This window comes from Sus scrofa, chromosome 6 (assembly GCF_000003025.6).
Source record: "Sus scrofa isolate TJ Tabasco breed Duroc chromosome 6, Sscrofa11.1, whole genome shotgun sequence".
Classification (NCBI taxonomy): domain Eukaryota; kingdom Metazoa; phylum Chordata; class Mammalia; order Artiodactyla; family Suidae; genus Sus; species Sus scrofa.
This window is the reverse complement of record NC_010448.4, coordinates 124,041,213-124,062,543: the sequence shown is the minus strand read 5'-3', so window position 1 is coordinate 124,062,543 and position 21,331 is coordinate 124,041,213. Positions and strand designations below refer to the sequence as shown.

Sequence of the window (21,331 nt, the reverse complement as noted above, 5' to 3'; positions counted from 1 at the left end):
ATGCACACACACACTGGAATTGGGATTCATTTGCCTGTTATTTTAATATTAAAAAATTTTAAATAAAAAGAGGCAGTATATGGTTAAGTGGACAATAGAAACAAAAATTCAAAAGTATTTGGAGAGAACATTTTTTAAAAAGTATGAGAATTCTGGTTTAACTTGTCAGGTCAAATGCTTATACTGTTTCCTTTTGAAATCACAATGTAATAAAGTAAAGATACAAATCCAAGTAGACAAGGAGAACAAGATAGTAAATGATTCTAGACTAATGATGTCTACAAAATATTGGAAGATGAGAAACAGATGGGCTGGTGGTAACTAAGTATAGCAGGGAAAAACTCTCCTCTAAATGCTGCTGAGGGGATAGTTTAAGAAAAAGCAAGCATATTTGTCCATCAGAAGTCTAGTAAAATCACAGAGATTAAAGATAACAAGCATTTCTAGAGATGAGGGAAGAGAGGGTAGAAGGATCCCTACCCCCACAAAAGGCAGGAGAAGCCCTCTTCTGTTACAGGAGGCAGTATATCAGTCTCTGGGGATCTCTGGAATTCAGATCTCAGGAAGTCTGAGAATTTGTGTCATGACACTCTGAAAGTATCTTTTCTTTTTTTTTTTTTGGTCATGCTTGCCTGGGCCCGGAATCAAACCCACACCACAATAGCAACCTGAGCTGCTGCAGTGACAACACCAGATCCTTAATCTAATGAACCACAAGAGATCGCCTTGAAACTACCTTAATATATCATAAACAATGGAAAATTTGCATTGATCCTGAGTATAGCATAAATTAAAGATTAAAATAAACTGCAGCTTAATTGACTAAAAATCTAAAATGTGGCTAGAATGCAATGATTTTAGATAGTTTTTAGCAAAAATTAGAGACAAAGGCAGCAGCATCCAGATTCATAATAGGAGGCATAAGTTAATATTTGGTTTGAGTAAAGTACAATAAACTAAGTAAAATCTGGCTTGACTGAGATGCTAAGTTCAATTATTATTGGATTTGGACTCTAAGATGATAATATCCATAGATCGAGGCAAGAGGAATTGGAGAAACCATTCCCACTTAATAACTGTTCATCTCTTGTAGTTATAGAATAGTAATTCAGGAGGAAACATTCATTTGAAGCCAGACATGCAGAAGAAAATATTTTCACTACAGTCTTATAAATTTAGAATTAGAATATTAGAAGGGATCTTGGATATCACTTAGGCCAAAATTCTACTTAAGTCATTTCTAAAATATTCTTGACAGTTTGCCATTCAGAGTGTACTTGGTCACTTTTGGCAGCTACCACTTTAAACATCAGCCCTCTCTTATTTTTTGTGGTGGGTAAATATGTATACTTTTCCTTATCAGTACAACTTTGTATCTTTGTAATCTTCCTCACTTGAGAATAAATTTGTTCCTATTTAACAATTTTGTTACCCTCTTGGTAGAAATGCATTACTCTTTTTTGCTTTCATACCCAAATATTTCAAATTATTAGGTTTTATATAACAGATTTTCCAGAAATTTTACTGTCTTACGTTACCTATCTAAATTATCCCTAGCTGGTTATATTTCTTTAAAACTGTGGTGCCCCAAACAAAATGAAAACTCTCAAATGTAGTTAATGTTTCCTTATTTGGGGCACTGAACTTTATAAAATTTAGGATTTGATTAACTATTTTAAAGGATAAATCACATTCTAACCCCTCTAGGAAACTCGCAAAACTTCAAGACTTCAAGAGGCATGCCTAAGTTTGCTTTTAAATAGATTTCCATATTTACATTTATCCTTAGGTATTTTACTTACAGGTACAATGTATCATTCTAGCCTAAACTTTTTTAACCTGAAATCTCTGATGATTTAGTGATTATCTGACTTTGTAAAATCTCAGGATTTAATAATTACTTTCTATTTCTCCACCCAGTTTTTAATTAGTCAAACTTATATAATTTCCATGATGGGAGGGCCTGTCTTTGCCAGTCTGGAGCTTGCTCACTGCTGTTTCCTCAAATTCTAGCACACAGCAGGCGTTTGACACCTATGTTTGGAAAGAAACTACACAGCTCTAAAATCTCTCTGGATTAATATTCATCCTTTAAGAAACAAAGTTCAACCTCCATTGACTTTATTCAAATGCTCGACATGTTTTCCCCCATCTTTAAAAAAATTACCTCGAGAGAAACTTTGATGAAATCCAGCAATACTGTTATTGAAACTTCCAGATTTTGCAGTCTAGCAAAAGGATCCAAAAAAAAAAAGTTATTTTAGCATGTTTATTTTTATTTTTATTTATTTATTTATTTATTTTTTGCTGCAAACACACTGTTTCCACTTTTCACTTCTTGATATTTTGAATATGGACAAAACAATTACCGAATAATCAATTAGACAATTTTCCTAGTTAAGAACGTCAAGCCCTTGAGCTATAATTTTTACAATCTAACTTTTTCTCCTTTTTGAAAATTGATGAGAGTTTGCATTTGTTGTCTAGCACTTATCTTTTCCATTTCCTCTGATTATAATTGCTTCATGACTCTGAAATTATGTTTGAAAGTTTTTCTTATTTGAAATAACCAGGTTTCTCCTTACTGTTTCTTGGTCTTCAGTAGGCTGCTATTTTGCTTATTACAGTTTGAATCTTTATTTTTCTTCTTTAATAATGAAGATAGAAATCTATGCAAGTGAAGATTTTTATATCATGGAATCTGAAAGTACCGAGATTACCTAGTATCATTTTATCTTTTGGAGGATCTGAAAAAAGTGGGCAAATGCTAATTAGGTTCTGGTTTTTAAGTCAATTCTGCTTGTGAGCAGACACAATGTTTGATCACCATTCCACACTCTTAGAAGTGCCCGTCATCCCTATACCTTCATTTCCTGAGTGCACAATCTCACACATTCCTCCTGAACACATCAGCTTTCCAAGTTTCGGATATTCATTGAGGCATAAGCAGCTGTGAAAAAGCCTCTAGCTGAGCAATAAGATGTTTTTCCTTGACCCATCACCCTGTTTTTGTCTTCCCAGGGGACTTTCTTTCTGGGTCTCAGAAAGGTTTGAAATAACAATAGTTTTCCTCTCTTTCCTTTCACTGAAATCTCTGGGTATCTTGTTTCAAACATTCTCTGCTTTGCTGTGTTACCTGATTACCTGGACCAAAAACATTTGCATTCCCAGGGCCACAGCAGCTTTCACAGGCAGGGGAGTTTGATCTATTCCTGATTTTGCAGTTATATTAGATGAGATGTCCCTGTAAGCTAATTACTTTGGCAACAAAGGGGGCACCAATGATTCTGTCAGGCATCCATGGGGGCACCTTAATAGTGTTTTAAACAGTGTGTACAGAAGGGGTTAAAAGCTACACAGAGAGGAGCAGAGCCTGAGGGGAAAGACACTGCAGGTGTGTGGTTAACAAGGAACTAATTGGGTAACCAGGCAGGAGGAGAAGCAAGCATAAAGCTGGTCAACGTGCTTGTGTAGAATTCCAGCAGTTAGCTAGTGCTGAGCCCTTGAGGAGTTGAAATAAAGACAAGTTGAAGCTGGAGTCTATTTTTTGCTGTGATCTTTACTAGAAACTGCAAATTGGGACTTGACAGCTTTCCTCACCGCCTGTTGCTTTATTTCAGGTGGTATTGTTTTGAACGAGCTAAGAGCTGACATTCCAGATGTCTAGCCTGAGTGTCTTGTATCCAGACAAGAATGTGCATCAAATCTTCAAGGCACCTTACTCTTTCTTCTGTTCTTAATTATCTCTGGGTATTGTGAGTGAGGGAGTAGATAGTGAAAAAAGTGTTGGCTTAGTACTCATGAGACTGGATTCTTATCCCAAGTGTGCACTCAACAGCATCAGCTCAGTTATCATGTCTACCAGGTCTTCACTGCTTTCCAAGCTATCAAAAGAGTGAGATCGTATATTTCTTTTCAGAATCCCTTTGAGCCCTAATATTAAAAAAAAAAAAAAGGATGTTTGCTCTATTGAATTTTGACCAAGTACCTAAAAATAGACTAGACATACGGAATATGGAAAATATATAGAGAGGAGAAGGCATATTTCCTATCTTCACGAAATCTACAAACAAACAAAGAAACATAGGAGTGCTAAATGCTGTAGTTTAAATGGGAGTGAAGGTCATTTGGAAGAAGATGTCAGGGGACACAGTCACACAGAGAGCAGTGTAGGTTTCACAAGGAATGAGTATTGGGATTAACCTCCTAAAGAAGCAGGCTTTGAGGCAACAGCCAAGCAATTCTCTAAGTTGTTGGAATGGTGCAAAGTATGACTTAAGCTTGATAATAAACCCATGGAAGTTTTTGCAATAAAGAGATTGATCAGACTGGGAAGAGATCAGTTAATGGGAAGAAATAAAAATTGTTCAGAGTCAAATTATGGATAACCAGAAATGACAGATAAGGAAATCTTAAATAAGAAAAGGAAAACACTTTAGATATGGGAACAGTTGGAAACACAATATTTAAAAAAATATATATATCCAGATATGGAGTAGCAATATAGAACAAACTCAAGTTCAATTATCATTTATCAGTTACCTTTAAATAACAGTGTAGTATATACTAATTTAAAAAAAAAAGCTCATTAGAAATATTTAAGTTCCCAAACGAAAGGAAAACATTTGTTCATTTTAGTCTAAGATATAGTTCCACACTTTCTTTGACCTCAAATGTGTGTCGACACAAAGGGAAATATAAATAGTTGGACAATGGTTTAATGCAGAACATCTTCTAATTTATTTTCTTTTTTTTTCTCTAATTTATTTTCAGCATAAATCTCAAAAGAGCTGAAATAGAGAGTCAATATGGTATATCACATTGGTGTATGCTATGATCACAGGGCTTGAATTTGGTTACCCAGTTTCTTACACATGTGATGTATTTACCCACTGGTCAACTCATGCATATGGACTTGTAAGTTCTGTTGGGTCCAGCACTCCCTACTGTTTCACATCCTTCCCACTGGACTCATTAATGATACTTTTATGGCCTCAGAGAGCAATTCAAGATATAATTCCTGGTTAGAAATGGCACTGCTGTTATGTAAGCTGGGTCCTTGCAGTCCGTGTAAACTCTCTGGCCTCCAGATTATCTTTTGGAAAATGAGAATGTTTGACTAGAGTAGCTGTAATTTTCCTTCTAATTCTAAAGTTCTGCAAGAAATAATATTTTTCTTACATGATAGTATGATATGACAGTTTGGAAAGAGGGGAGAAAGGAAACTTTTAAAAGACCAGATTAATGGAATGCAAATTGCAGCCATACAACTTTTATTTTAAAGAAATTACCTCATTTGTGCTGAATTTTCTGAAGAATCAAATCACAATTCTTAAAGGAATTTGCAAAATCAGTATCTGGCATGTCTTTCTCCACCCACTTCCATTCAAGTTTCAACATAGAGGGAAGAAAGAACATTTTAAAAAGAGCTTAGAATTAGGCTCAAACAGCAAGTTCAGTAGTTTGAAGACATTTTACCTATTTTAACAATAGCTGTACTAACACTTTAGCAATTCATTGAGATCAGTGATTCCTTTAAATTAGCCATAGTGAAGTTCAACTTCTGGATAAAACTAGCTGGCTGAATTTTATATAAAATATAGCTATTTCACAGAATTTATAATATAGTATTTCAGATTTCAAATTTCTGTTCCTTAATGGGCAGTGCCATCAAGCAAAACTGACATTTCTACAAGATGAGCACACATTCATTTTATTTCTATAACTTACTCATGATTAATTGCTTCCTTGCCTTTGATATTAGTTGAAGCTATGACATACTGCTTTCATATACACCAAAGACCCGTTTTTCTCCTTTTTTTCTCTTGTCTAACCAAATTCTTCAATTTACTTTATTCATTTCTCAAAATTGAATCTGTAAAGAGTACTCTAATAACAATCATTCAATTCTCCTATTAAAATTCCTTTCATCCTATTTTCATTGTTTCTGTGAGGGATTTTTTTTTTTTTTTTTTTTAATGGTTGGGCAAGGCGTATAGAAATGAATGACTGAAAATCATAGTATGAGAGGTTTCCATAATGATAATATGGATGTGTTATAATGGGATACTTATATCCTTCACCATATCTCTCATGTAATGGCCTGAGTGTTAAATGATCATTGACAATGATAATGGCTTTGTGGTTCCATTACTGAAAAAGTGTATTTCCACAATTAAAAAAACCCCCAAAATTTACCTGATGTTCTAGACTTAGATATTCATCCCTCTCCTGAGACTTTCTCTACTTTGTTGAATATGCTGATGATAAATGCAAATACATTATTCTTCTCCATGTTTCCTATGATTCAAGAGAAGCTTTAAAATATAATGACCTGATATATTTATCCAGGCATCATTAAACTTGAATTTACAGGATGAAATAAGCTCCTGGGAGAAAATAAGCATCCATTTATTTATTCAGTCCATCTTTATAGATCCCATTTCCTTGTTAGCTATTGTGCATGGGCCAGGAGACAGTGATCTACAAGACAGTTATGGTCTTTGTCATGTTAGAGCTGTGATTGTTCAGAGAAGGACTCATGCAATGAACAGTACATAAAATAATAATTTAAAAAATACCCCAGGAATTCCCGTCGTGGCTCAGTGGTTAACGAATCCGACTCGGAACCATGAGGTTGCGGGTTCGGTCCCTGCCCTTGCTCAGTGGGTTAACGATCCGGCGTGCTGTGAGCTGTGGTGTAGGTTGCAGATGCGACTCGGATCCCGCGTTGCTGTGGCTCTGGCATAGGCCTGTGGCTACAGCTCTGATTAGACCCCTAGCCTGGGAACCTCCATATGCCGCGGGAGCGGCCCAAGAAGTAGCAAAAAGACAAAAAAAAAAAAAAAAAAAAAAAAAAAAAAATACCCCAAACACCTTAAAGAGAAACTAGAGATTTCTGATAGGAAATAAAGAATGTTGTTTAATAGGAGCTATCTTAGACTAGGTATTCAGCAGGGAGAGACCTCTCTGAGTAGGTGATGGCCAAGTGAAATCATGAGTTAAGGAGCCAGTCACGTGAAGATCTACGTCAGAGCCTAGAAAGGATGTGTTAAACCCAGAGGCAGGAAAGAAGTTGGAAAATTTTAGAGGATGTTAGTGAATGGTTGATTTCTAGGGGGAGCTAGAGCAGAGTGTGGGAAGTGGTATGAGAAAAGAAGGCAGAGGCTGAATGGTATCATATCATGAGGAGACAAATAAGTCATGTGCATAAGTTTGCACTTAATTTTGACAGCAGCCAAAAGGTTTTCACCATAAGATTAGGAGTTACATCATCTACTCTCTTTACTGGTTGCAGGAAATGGATTGGAAAGGAACAGGAGTAAAAACAGGAAGTCCAATGAGGAGTCATGGAACACAATTGTAGAGGTTCAAACACAATGGATTCCACTAGAAATGGAGGTGAATGTTCAGGTTGGAAAAACACTTTGGAGGCAAAAAAAATAAAGACTTGCAGTTGTATGGACTTTTAGAAAGAAATCAAGGAAGAATCTTAGATGTCTGACTTGAGAAACTAAGTATTTCATGGCATCATTTTCTCTGAGCAAGAAGACTTAAAATAAATCTGTAAAAAAATTTGTGTTTACATAAGTGGACTCATATGTGTGTGTCAAGGACTATAGTTTCATGTAAGATGCCTATAGAATGTGTTTCAGGTAAATATGTCCAATAAGAATCTGGAAGTAGCCATCTCAAATTTCAGGAAGAATTATGACCTAAGGACTTAACTTTAGAAGCCCTTAGCATGTAGATTATTTTGAAACCAAGGTTTTTGGAGAATTTTTTGGAGAAAAATAGACACTAAAAGACAAATAAATCCACTAAAAGACAACCCATAAGCATATGGCTATATCTAAAGTGGTCGTAAAATTACTTATGAAATTTTTCTCAGGAAATAATTGGAGGACATTCTCCACCAAAAGTAAAATAATGCCACCAAAATGTATTACCACCAAAACATTACCACCCAAAAGAGAAAAAGATATGTGCAATTATAGTACTATATTAGCTACAATAAAAAAGTAAAAGAAACTGGTGGTATTATTATTATGTTTTCTTTTTTTTTTAGGTCTGCATATGCAGAATATGGAAGTTCTCAAGCTTGGTGATGAATCAGAGCTATAGCCACCAGTCTATGCCACAGCCACAGGAGTGGCACGATCTGAGCTGCATCTGCCACCTACAACACAGCTCACCGCAATGCCAGATACTTAATCCAATGAGCGAGGCCAGGGATTGAACTTGTATCCTCGTGGATACTAGTCAAGTTCATTACTGCTGAGCCACACAAGAACTCACATGATGACATTATTAATAATAAATTTTTCTAACTCAATGTTTTAAAAATATCATCTAAAAATTTAATATATAAACAATTATTAGAGACAAGTTCTCCTTTTTTTTGTCGTTGTTCAGTATTTTCTTTGAAGTTTCTTTCCTATTTTTTTTGGTACATTTCAACTCATACTAACCACATTTCAAGTGCTTACATAGCCACATGTGATTCCTTGCCTCAGTATAGGACAACAGGGGGATAGAACATTTTGTTTGAATGATATGATAGATAAAGAAACAGATAAAGAAAGATTTCACTCAAAATATTTTATCTTAAAAAAAAAATGAAAGTACTTACAAGGCTATGATCCAGGGCATGAGCTGCTGGGGGTTAGTATTTGGAGAACTGGCACTTCCTCAAATATAATAGTTATTAAAAAGGAGAATGGAATGCATATGGAATATATTTGTTAATAGGAATACTAAACTTTGTTAGCCCCAGAAATTCCTGGGCCTGGGATTGAACCCACACCACATCAGTGACAATGCTAAATCCCTATCCACTAAGCTGAATCCCTAACCACTAAGCCGAATCCCTAACCACTAAGCTACCAAGGAATTCTTGGAATACAGAAATATTATTTAGAAAAATCATAAATTCTTCCTGAAATATGTGGCAAAATCAAATGTGTGACAAGAAGCTGAAGTTACGTTTGCAGAAGGCCTTCTAGAATGTTGCCTGCTTCCACTTCATGAACTTGTGCTTAATAGGTGGTATCTGATAACAATACAAATTGACTATCAGAATTCCTCTGTGCAGCCTATTCCTGAAATGTTTAAAGGGTATCTAGGGCAACAGAAGAAAGGGTGGGGGAAAAAATGTAATTGTAATGTATACATGTAAGGATAACCTGACCCCATTGCTGTACAGTGGGAAAATAAAAAAAAATATTTAAAAAAATAAATAAATAAATAAATAAAGGGTATCTAGGTATGCATTTAACTTCCTCCCTCCTTTTTCTTCCCCTTCTTTTGGTAAATTTATTGGTTACTCAGTGTTCTCAGGATTCAACAGTATGCTTTCACAATTCAGTGGAATGTTGCTTCAACTTGAATGGAACAAAATGTTTTATTTATTCTGTCATTGGCAGCTTTTTGGTTCATGTGTGTGTGTGTGTGTGTGTGTGTGTATGTGTGTGTGTGTTGAAATGACACTACAATCTGTACTTTGGAATCATGGTAGCTATGTTCTTACTGGATCTTGTTATTGGCATTAATTTAAAAAATCATAGCGGGAGTGTTGGTTGTGGCTCAGAGGGTTAAGAACCCAACCAATATCCATGAGAATGCTGGTTCAATACCTGGCCTCACTTAGTGGGTTAAGGATGTAGTGTTTCCTCAAGCTGAGGCATATGTCCCATATGTGGTTTGGAGTGGCCTGGATCTGGCTGTGGCATAGGCCAGCAACTACAGTTTTGATTTGACCGCTAGCCTGGGAATTTCCCTATGCCACAGGTGCAGCTCTGAAGAAAGGAAAAAAAAAAAAAAAAAAAAAGGGAAGAAAAAAAATAAAAAATAAATCATAGTGAACAAATGGGTGGAGCTGCAGAATAGAATGGCTTCTCAACCCTGACTTCAAAATCCTCAACCCATATGTTTAAATTCTCTGAGTAGTAAGGAAAGAAATCAGAAAAACAGGAAATCCAGGGATGGAAGGAAGGTCATATGGACAAGATCAGGAGGCATGGCTGTCTTATTGTGTTGAGAAAATAAGAAGACAAGAATTGAGAAGTCAGATTGTATAAAAGTTACTGCTTTGTGTTTGTATTTAAGGAGGAGAAAGTGGAGGAGGAAGATAGAGCAATAGAACTGTTCTGTTTCCAAGAATGCCAAGGCTTTTAAATCAGGTCACTCCAAATCAATCCATACTGCACTCCCCCCAAATAAAGAAAACGCTAAAACAGCTCTTGATGTAATTTATTCTTTCAGATCTTGTGGCAGAGAGAGTTTTCTAAAGCTTTAAGCTGTGAGTAGCTTTCTTTCTTTTCTTTTGTTTTTTAAAGCTATATATCCCACACACTTAACCCACACTTTCTATTTTTAGTTTTCTCTTGCAGTTCATGAAGACCACATTTCTGAGCAAGATTAGACTACATGATTCCCAGGATTTGCTTTCTGTTCAGCTTTCTTTTTAGTTATATATATATTTTTTTCTCACTCTGTAATTCAATGCTGCATCTTGGTTCCATAAATATTGCACTGACTTTTGTTATGATTTCCAATAAACATAATAATCTTAGATGTAGAGAAAGATAAGTTGTCATTCTTTGTTACAAGTTCACTGAATAGGGGAAGATAAGAGGAAAGAAACAAAGTTAAGGGCAGGATTTTACATTAAGTATTTCTAAGTTATTTTGGTTTATACTTTTCTTCTCCATGTATACATTATTATTATTATTGTTGTTGTTGTCTTTTGTATTTTTAGGGCTGCACCTGCAGCATACGGAGGTTCCCAGGCTGGTTGAATATGAGCTGCAGCTGCCAGCCTACAACACAGCCACGGTAACACAGGACCCAAGCTGCATCTGCAACCTACACCAGAGCTTATGGCAATTCTGGATCCTTAACCCACTGAGCAAGGCTGGGGATCAAACACATCTTCATGGATACTAGTCAGGTTTGTTAATCACTGAGCCATGACAGGAACTCACAGGTGTACACTCTTTAAATTTGTTCTCACACATGTTAGGTTTGTTCTTGAGAACAAGCCATTACTCAGATTTATTTCACCCTTGGTAATGAGAATGTATCACTGAGGTGCCATTCAACTTCTACTCTATCATGAACCATCAAGGGCAGCCAACCCTTTTCATTTTCTGAACTTATATTCCTCCAGGATTCCTAAAACGGGGCAGGGGGAGCTATGAGGAAGAGTTTGGATACTCTAGCCTGACAAGCCCCTGAATTCTCATTCTAATTTCTCAGAGTTATGAACATTGAAAAGTAATGTAATGTCAGAGTCCTTATCTCTAAAATCAATAATTCCTCAAAGTAATGTTTCAGGAAGTAAATAAAATGTTGTTTGCAAATCAACGTTTATGTTGCCTCACTTTTAGGCACCGTAAGTAAGCAGTTACCATTCCTTGAGTTGTAATAAGGATGGCAATAGCAAGGAATGGAAAAGGGCTTAAACGTCATTGGGCAAAATCTTTAAGAATCTAGACCAAATGTAGCAACAGAGTTTAAAATAGAATTAACCTATTCCAACCCCCAATTCTGTGATCTTATGGTCCCCTAATCATCAATGTAAGAAGCCTCTAGTAAGAAGCAATGTCACACAGTGGATCTAATACCTAATTTGACACCTGACCTTGTTGGAGAGTTAAAATGACTCTGGCTCAGATCACCAGTGTTGTAAAGTGAGACACATGTACACAGGGAGATCTTGACAAGATTCTTTACTTTTGCAGAAAGGTGCGGGTACTCAAAAAGCTCATGCCAAGAAGAAAAGTCCCTCCCCATTTATCCTTCATACCTGTCCCCTTCCTATTGGTCAGGTCAGAGCCCACATTCTTCTCCATTGGCTAATTTGAAACAGATCGTTACTGGGAGAAGAGGGAAAGAGGGGGGTGGAGGAGGGTGTTTCAGATGAAGCAGGAACAAAATGGAGTAACCAAGACTTCCTTTGATAGAAAAGACATATGTTAATTCTTACAACCTGAAAGAACCAATATTGGTTTCATCTGGGGAGCATATTAAGCATAGCATGAAGAGGAAATTATGAAGACCAACAGAAAATAGCAGCAAAGAAATTTTTTATATGATAAGATTTGGGTTTCTATTCATCATCTCTTTAAATCTGTTTACATTTATATTTAGAAAATAATATATAGTAATTAAGTTCATAAGTCTGCCAAAAGTGTAAATAGAATTTGTTAAAAATTTAGGTTGCTTTCAATTCTAGAGCAAAACTGTAGGCATCCATTCTGTATGTGTGTGTGTATGTTTGTGTGTGTGTGTGTGTGTGTGGAACATATCCATTTTCTATGTGCCAACTGTATGTTGGTAGTGTTTGTCTTAAAAAGAAGTTTGAACTCTGATAATATTCTTCTGTTTTTCACCAAGTTGGTTGTCTTTTTACTTCTTTAATGTACACATGTATAGCACTAGAATTGAGAATTTTGTTTTTAAACACTTAAAACTCCACTTTATTTTTCTTTATTTCCTATTTTGCAGATTTTTTTTGCTATTTTCATAAACCAAATATAATTTACAATTAACTTCTCCCTGAAAGACATTGGATGATGGCTTCCAAAACTAATGGTGTAAGACAAGTTTACAAACTGTCAGGCTTTGAAGTGAAAATTAGTGTGTCATTCTTTCTGAAAAGAAAAGAGCATAGTACTGACTGCTCTGTTATAAGAATCTCTCAAGGCAAAATATATATATTTTTAGATGAGAGGACAAAAATTAAATAAATGTTTTCTTCCACCCCAACTTACCAAATTCCATCAACATACATATTCACACACATGCACACACAATTAGAGGGTTTTCCAGCAGTAAAATCCTTACTATTCTAAGAAATCAACAGCCATTGGAACTGTAAGGTGATATATCTTAAAATCCCATTTGACAAAAATGTTTATTGATTAGCATAAGTAGAGAGGGCTGGCTGGAAAAACTCTGCAAAATGTGTGATTATTCTTTGATTTCCTAAAGCAAAAACTGTTAATGTTACTTAAAATTAGATCACCGAGATGAGTGAGAAGATTTGGAAATATGAGCTAACATTTTCAAATAGAGTCAAGTACCTGTTTTATTTTCAGGCTAAAATTCCAGTGCCACTAAGAGTTTTTTACTGATTTCTACCTCAGGGTCTTAGAATGTTAGAACTGTAGATTCCCCAAAATTTATAAACTGCAATATTTTTATTGTTTAAAGAGGCAGAAGACTTGGAACACATATTTCTGGGGTTAAGCAGATTTTTTTTTTGCAGTCCACACTTGCTTTTTATTTTTAATAAAACTTTCCTGGGAAAGTACACATTCTTCTATAATTGCCCTGGTTAGGAACCTATATCTGTAGATAAAGGAAGTATATTCTACGTCATTCCAAAAAAACAGCTCAATAGCACAGTCTTTAAAAAAGGAAAGTCTTCTGGTTTGGGTGTCTTGACAGATTCTCTGTTTTGGCCAACTATAAATTTAGGACCATTGATATCCATTGTTATAAATTCTTTCAAAATATGTTGGAACCATACAAGGTTTCCAGTCATATCTAGGGATTGTTCTTTGCATAGCCAATATCACTGAACATGGCATTATAGAACCCACCTGCAATCTCTCAGTGAGGTGTGTGAAGTCTGGCACAGAGTGCCCTGTCTTTTCTCTCCGCCTGAATTGAGAAATGCTCTCTTTTATATTCATTTTAGTGCCACCAATCATTCTAAAACTTTTATCAGACCCTAGTTGTTCCCATAATACTGTTTCATTTATGTCATTGTCTGAAATTCTATTGTACATCTTCATAAAACTATACTGTTTGCCACTTCATTGCTCCATATTTTTAGAAAGGGTTATACTTCACCCTTCCCCTAAACAGGGGGTCACTAACGATAGAGATTATTTCCAATATTTTAAAATATTTTTAATCTTTCATAATATTTAAGGCAATAGACATTCAATAAATCTCTAATGATGGATTCCTTGATCCCATTTGCCATATTTTTTCACTGAACCTCCTTCTAAGTAATTACATTACCTCCTCTTTACCTGTTATTAGAAACTTCTTAAAAATGAATCCTTTAAAATGAAACTACTATGGATAATAATTTATGTCTACTGTCCTTTAATAGCCTGGTTTTCAGAAAGATATTTTTAAGTCCAAATAATGCAATTAGAGTTGCTTCAAGTTGGAAGTGGTATTATACACAATCAAATCTAACTTCCTCATTTTATGGTTGAATTGGAGGCTTCATGATTCACAGCCTCAAGGTCACAAAGCTAGTTAACTTGAGGTAGATTTAAGACTAGAACTCAGGCTGCTGACTTTTGATCGTGTTCTTCCTATATAACAACATACTTTCTTTCAGACTATAAACCAGAATTTCTTTTTTGATGAGCATGTTCTCAAACATACACCTTTGTAGTCACTTATCTATTCCCTGAATCCTTTAGCTTCTCTGTAAGTAATAAAAAATAAGTTATGAATTGGAATTTAAAAATCCTGATGCATCACAATCAGTTATTTAATAATACACATACAGAGCAATTTCATTGTCACACGTTTAGAGTTGTAATGGACTCTTTTTTTTCTCTTTATTTCCTTTTCAGTTCCTTTTATTTCCTTTTCAGTTCCCTTTAGCTTATGGAAGATCACCAAACATAAATTGAAACAGTGTCTTTTTATGTCATGTATTTATTATGAAAGATGTAACCATCTTTCTTCAGGAAAACCCAGCATTTTAGAACAATAGATAATTTTCCAAACAAAGTGGCAAATTCCCTATAATAATAATTATGGTGGTAGATCTATTTGACAGTTGAAATGATAGCAGTGGGTTTTATTATTGATAATAATACACAGAGTGAAAAGAGAAGAATGACATCCGATAGCACATTGATGTAAAATATTGGAAAATAATTTTAACTGAGATTAGAAAGTAAATGTTTAGACAAATTTTAAGAAGAACTTGGAATGGCCAGGCCTAGCCTTGGCAGTCAAGGGTTGTAAAAGATGTGGAGGAAATTCTAGTATCTCCCATAAGATGAGGAGTAAGACGTGACCTGAATGTTGGCAGAGCCAGTGATGCGCCAGGACTTTGGTGCTCTCAAACTCCAGAGAAATAATGCTGGATGCATTTTGGTTTCTAAAGATGACTTTTACTTGCCCTTGCTGAAGTGGAGACCATGTTGTCTTTCCCTTGAAACTTTCCCAGAAGCCTCCCATGAGTTCAGGGAGGAGACAGTGGTTGTAATCTGTGTGTGGTTCAGAAAGGATTGAAGGAAATTAGAGGAATGGGTACTTGCTCTGAATATATTTTCCTAAATGAGTCTTTGTCAATAAATTATGGTCCTACATGAACACAATATTTGTTTGGATATGGAAACACTTTAGAGGGATCAAATAAAAGCAAGACTGTGAGACGTGATAGGAAGATAATCAAAAAAAGTCATCCTTTTTCATCTATGTGCTCCCCATCAACTGACAACACAGGTTTCATGCTTAGTCTTGCTGCCCACTCCACAAATATTAGAATTTGGCTAAGCTTCTAGGATAGGATGAGAGGAAAGCTAAACTATCTTCCAATTCAATGATTCCAATAGTGTTTTTTTTTTAACTTGTTCATGTTATCACCTGCTCAGATATCTGACATTCTCTAGAGAAAGTGGAAAGCCTGCTTTATTAGAAGTTTACAAGTCCTATTAGAGAAAATGAGTTGACACTCTTAAAAAAAATAAAAGGCATAAAATATTGAAATGGTTATTCAAAATTAGATTTGAGCAAATAAGCAGAAAAATGGCTTCAATCTAATTTTTCCTAAGAGTGACCAGATGGATAGTTTAATGTTGGGGGTGGGGGAAGGGAAGAATAGAAAAGAAAGAGAAAGAAAGAAAAAAGAAACAAAGGAAGGAAGGCGGGAGGAAGGAAGGAAGAGAAAACACATTTTGGTGGCTTTTTGTAAAGGCATCTTCTCACTTACCTTATTTTTCACTTTTCCCAAGGACTTCCACTCAATGTTCATCGTTGGTGTCAACAATTTAAACTATAAAAAAAAAAAAAAAAAAAAAAAAAGCTCAAAGAACAAAGTGCTTCGCTTGGGGACACATTATCTTTTCTTTTGAGAAAACGGGGATTTTTAAAGATGGGAGAAAAAAGTTCAAACTCAGATACAAAGGCAAAGCTTTACAAAGAAAATACACATTCTGTATACAGGGAACTAATTTAATAAGCATCCTCTCCCTACTAGCTTGCGATTAAACTAAATTGCCAGCCTAAACTTTTCTATGCAGAATTTCAAATGTCAACACATTATATTGCGATTCCTCTTAATTTCTCACAAAGAAAATGCAAAATGAATTCATTATGCTGGAGTAAGTGGAAAAAATGATGAGTTTCTCCAGAAGAGTATGCAATGGGGAGAGATTGGGCAGGACGATTATATTGAGATATTTGAATAGCTGGCCATTAGCAAGAGCATCCCCATTACTCTGCTGATAATTATATCTCTTCTGCTATGACTTCCCAGTGGAATAATAGAATGTTCCCAGTGCAGGAGATAATGAAAAATACCATTCAGGTGGTATATATACGCCAGGAATAGAATGCAATAGAATGCAGCATATCTTTCTTCCCTGTTTTTTGCTCCGCCTTCATCCCCATCAGCCGAACTCCCTGTACCTTGTCACTCTAAAGGCGCACACCTACACAATATATGTTAATATCTGTTTGGTTGTTCTACACTGTGTACAGGGAGAATAAATGTATCTTGAAAATGAAAATGGCAATGGAATATCATTCTTCCAACATAATTATCTCCTGTGTTTAGAAGCCCGGTGTTTTGCTGAGTACATTTTTGTTAGCTATTACATAAATGACTTTCAAAACCTACTCTGGTGCAGAGTGAAGGCTTTGGATGGGATCTTATAAGGATAGAATTCTTTTTTTCTTTGTTAGAAAAAATATGATTTCACAACGTCTAATTAATTCATCATTTTGCAGATACTTTTCATTTTTGCAAATCAAGTGAAATTAAACAGTCAAAAAAGGAGAAAAAAATGATCAAACAATAACACCCGCTCATTTTCAGTAACATTTTCCCTCCCTTTCTCCTGTTCTTTTCTCTCTCTTCCCCCTCATTTGAACGATTCATAAAATCTCTCATGTGTTATTGCCACCTTATCACACTGTGGCATTTTTATTGCTATTTATTTTCAGTTTGGGAGAATCTTGCTGGGTACTGTATGTTTTCACAAATTCATTAATTTTACAGAGAACTCAGTTTGCATCTCCCCCACCCTCCTTTGCTGTGCCACTGTTGTTTTAAATTCTGGATCTTTGCTAGTCTTATTTTCAAATTATATGCAAGAAGGAAACTTCTCTTCAAAGAACATACATTTGCATCCTGTAGAGGGCAGTGAAATGTTATAATGGTTTTTACCCTCCATAAGAGTTAAATTGAGACCAGCTCATTTTTTCTGAGGTTTGGCACTCACTAGAAATGAGAACAAAGGAACAGCTAAGTTAACCTAAGGATACCATTCTTCCCTATTGAAATTGTACTTATGTTTAAATTCAGAGGGATACTTCATTATTTGAATGTTTTCTGGTTAAATATTTACCTGAGAATGTATTTAGAATGCATTAAGTTGCAGTGTGTATGGACAAGTGGCTATGACTCAAACCTTGTGGAAACAAAGTACGTGTGTTCATGGTGTCAGTGGTAGAATATTCTCAAAATTTAGTTAATATCCAACCATAGTCAATGGACTAGTTCATGTTGTGATCTAACAAGAAATTAGAACCAATTCTAGTATGGAAATTTAATATACAAATTCCAGTCAAGCACAAAATTTTAAATTATAACTATTTACTATTTGCACTTTTTATCATCAATATTGAACATTGCTTAATAGCTTAGTGTAATGACATACATTATCTTTGAAATTTTTATAATTAAATTATTTTTACATATTTTAGGAAATGTCTATTTCCAAGGAGAACTTAAAGTATTTTATCTGGAATTGCCACTCTGACAGGATGGGTTATGAATCTGACTGCAGTGGCTCCCATTACTGAGAGGTGCAGGTTCAAACCTGGCCCAGTGTTGCTGTAGTTGCGGCATAGGTCCCAGTTGTGGGGGAACTTACATGTGCCATGGGTGTGGGCATAAAATTAGAGAAAAAAAAATTATCTTAGCCTATTGTTCTCTAAAACAAAACATTTATATAAAACAAAGTATATATTTTAACACATATATTACGTATATATGTATATATACTGACGGTGGCTGGCTGTTGTTTGTTGATTTTACTCAATATACAATGAAAATGTAATGATATATCTAAATGTTTTCTTAAATCTTAAATCCATATGATGCATTCAATGTCAGTGATTGAATGAAATCTATATGTGACAGTGTAATACATATTATGAAAAAAATCCTTAAATTTTAATAATGTTGTATGTAATGGCACACTCCCATTTAGCTTTACTCTGCAAAGCAGAACCTTAGTTTTCTCCTGTTTTTACTCTCTTTTTCTCTCCCAAAGACTTTCATTAAATTTCCAAACTGCAGTTGACCTTTTAACACCATGGGTTTGAACTACTCAGGTTCAATTATAGGTATTTTGTTTGTTTGTTTGTTTGTTTCCAATAGTAAAACCAAGGATCCAATAGTAAAACTACAGGATCTGAGGTTGGTTGAATCCATGGGTTTGGAACAGGGACTTAAAGGAACCCATGGATACAGAAGCTATCTATAAGTTACATGCAGAATTTTGACTGGGCAGAAGTTCTGGGCCACTAATCCCACTTTGTTCAAGGTCAACTATATTTTTTTTCTCTTGGATATATCAAAACTCTTATGATCAAGCTCTGATTGTTTGTACCTGAATTCCCCATAGTTTCCTCTTGTTTATCTGCAAAAACAAAAACTATTCATGCTGATACATTTCCAACTTGCATCTCCTAAGCCTCCTCTTGCTTTTCCAAAATTCGTATTTGCTAAATTCAGTTAGTACTCGTGCAGGGTGAATTTCCTCATAGCCTGAGGTATAATAACTTCCTCTTAAGAGCAAGTCCTGGAATTACCATTGTGGCTCAATGGGTTAAGAAGCCAACTAGTATCTAAGAGGACGTGAGTTTGATAACAGCCTTTCTCAGTGGGTTAAGGATCTGAGATTGCCACAAGCTTCAGCATAGGTCACAGATCTGGCATTGTGGTGGCTGTGGCCTAGGCAGCCAGCTGCTGCTCTGATTCGACCCCTGGCCTGGGAAATTCCACATGCCACAGGTCAGGCCCTAAAAAGCAAATGCTGTCCTAGGAACATTTTCTTTCTTATTCTTATCTTAGTGCTTATATAAGACTCCTAACTGTAGTAGTTTAAAATAATCTAATATGGTTTTCTTAATCTTTTGTCTTTCTATTTCTTTAACAGCTAATATTTTTCGCCAAGCTTTTGAATCAAAGTTTCATGTAGACTTAGAATTAGATAGGCTATTGTCCTTCTGATTTTAGTTGTATTAGTGCCAGCTTAAATTCCCATCCTGCTATAAATCTTTAGACCTAAATGTTTTCCCTATGTTCTGGGGCCCCACTTGTTCTGTGTACTAACAAAATCTAGAAGGGTAAGGGTAATAGCTTTCAACCAGTGAGTGTATAAAAGCTTTCATGTCCTATCCTTCAGGAACTAAAGTTTGGGTGACATTCTGTTTTATTGGGTGATTCTGGCCCCTATGAGCCATGGTGTTCATCTCAAAGGCTCACACTTATAATGACTTCCCCACTTTCTACTTAACAGTTCTTATTTTCTTACTCCTATTCCTTGGGTCATCTCCTAAATACAATTACTAGCACAGAAGTAAGATATTCTTCTTAAAGTACAAGAAACATAGTATATAACAATAAGATAGATGACAGGCTTATATAGTTCCCAATGGCAATTCGATTTCATAAAAGTCGTATTTATTTGCTGGATTATTTAAGGCACTGCATAGTATTGAATAGCCTCATCTTCTAAATTGTATGAATTTGCAAATAAGCCTATTGTCATAAAAACAGAATAATAAAAACTCTGGCTTATGTTGTTTTTATTAGGCACACAGCTCAAAAACTTTAAGTGTCATTTTGTACAACAATACATTCAAAAAATGTATTCCAGTAGTTCCTGTTGTGGCTCAGCAGGTTCAGGACACGATGTTATCTCTGTGAGGATGTGGGTTCGATCCTTAACCTTGCTCAGTGGGGTAAGGATCCAGCATTGCCACAAGCTGCGGCATAGGTTGCAGATGTGACTTTGCTCCTGTGTTGCCATGACTTTGGCACAGGCCCCAGCTGCAGCTCTGATTCAACCCCTAACCTGAGAACTTCCACATGCTGCAGGTGCAGCTGTAAAATGGAAACAACAGCAACAACAAAAAAAATGTATTCTAGATTTAAAACTTTAAAATAAAAAAAAAATCTGTCAAATTTCACTAGAAAAAAAGTGTTAAAACTAAATTCTATCTCCTTTAATCATTAAAAACATAACATCGTAATATTATTTTCCTTTTAAAGCCACACCTATGGCATATGGAATTCCCCAGGCTAAGGGCCGGATCAGAGCTGCAGTTGCCAGCCTATGCCATAGCCACAGTAACACCAGATCCAAGCCTCATCTGAGATTTACGCTGCGTTCGTTGCAATGCTGGATCCTTAACCCACTGAGTGAGGGCAGAGATCAAACGTGCATCCTCATGGATACTAGTAGGTTCTTAACCCACTGAATCACAAGAAGAACTCCTCAATATCATAATATTTTTATAATAACCTAATTTCAGAAAAACTGGCATTCATTAACTTACATAAAAACTGTGTATGAGAAATGATGCATATATATCAATTCAATATTTTAAATATATATATTAGCATAGAAATATCCAGAATGAATTATCTCTTTGGGGACGAGAACATCAGTAAAATGATGGCCACACAGTTTGAATATATATGAAAAAAAATTGTCCTCTTTAGAAAGTACCTACGTTTTCTGTATCATGAATTATTTTATTTAAAATATACCTATAATTTATGTACCATTAATTATTTTATCTTAAATCTATTTGGTCTTTAAATCTAGTGTTATTGAAGTATAATTAACAAATAAATGTCCTGAGTTTATTCGTCTACAAAATTAATGACTTTTTTGGGGGAGAGAGATTTTTATTAAGTAAAACAAAAAGGACTATTATAGGTTTCTTATCTCTGGCATATGAAATTTTCATAGTGCATAAAATTAACTAAAAAGTACAACCATAATTAAAGAAATAGAAAACCAATAGAAAGATGAGAAAATTA

At 35.3% G+C, this 21,331-nt stretch overlaps 1 long non-coding RNA gene across 2 annotated transcripts in view; it reads right to left on the bottom strand.

Annotated features, from left to right (window-relative positions):
• LOC110261200 overlaps positions 1 to 21,331 on the bottom strand; it is a 173,901-nt gene that overhangs the window by 146,241 nt on the left and 6,329 nt on the right. For both annotated transcript variants that reach the window (XR_002345102.1, XR_002345101.1), the window contains exon 2: positions 15,980 to 16,042. This is a non-coding gene — a long non-coding RNA (uncharacterized LOC110261200). The remainder of the gene's footprint in view (positions 1 to 15,979; positions 16,043 to 21,331) is intronic.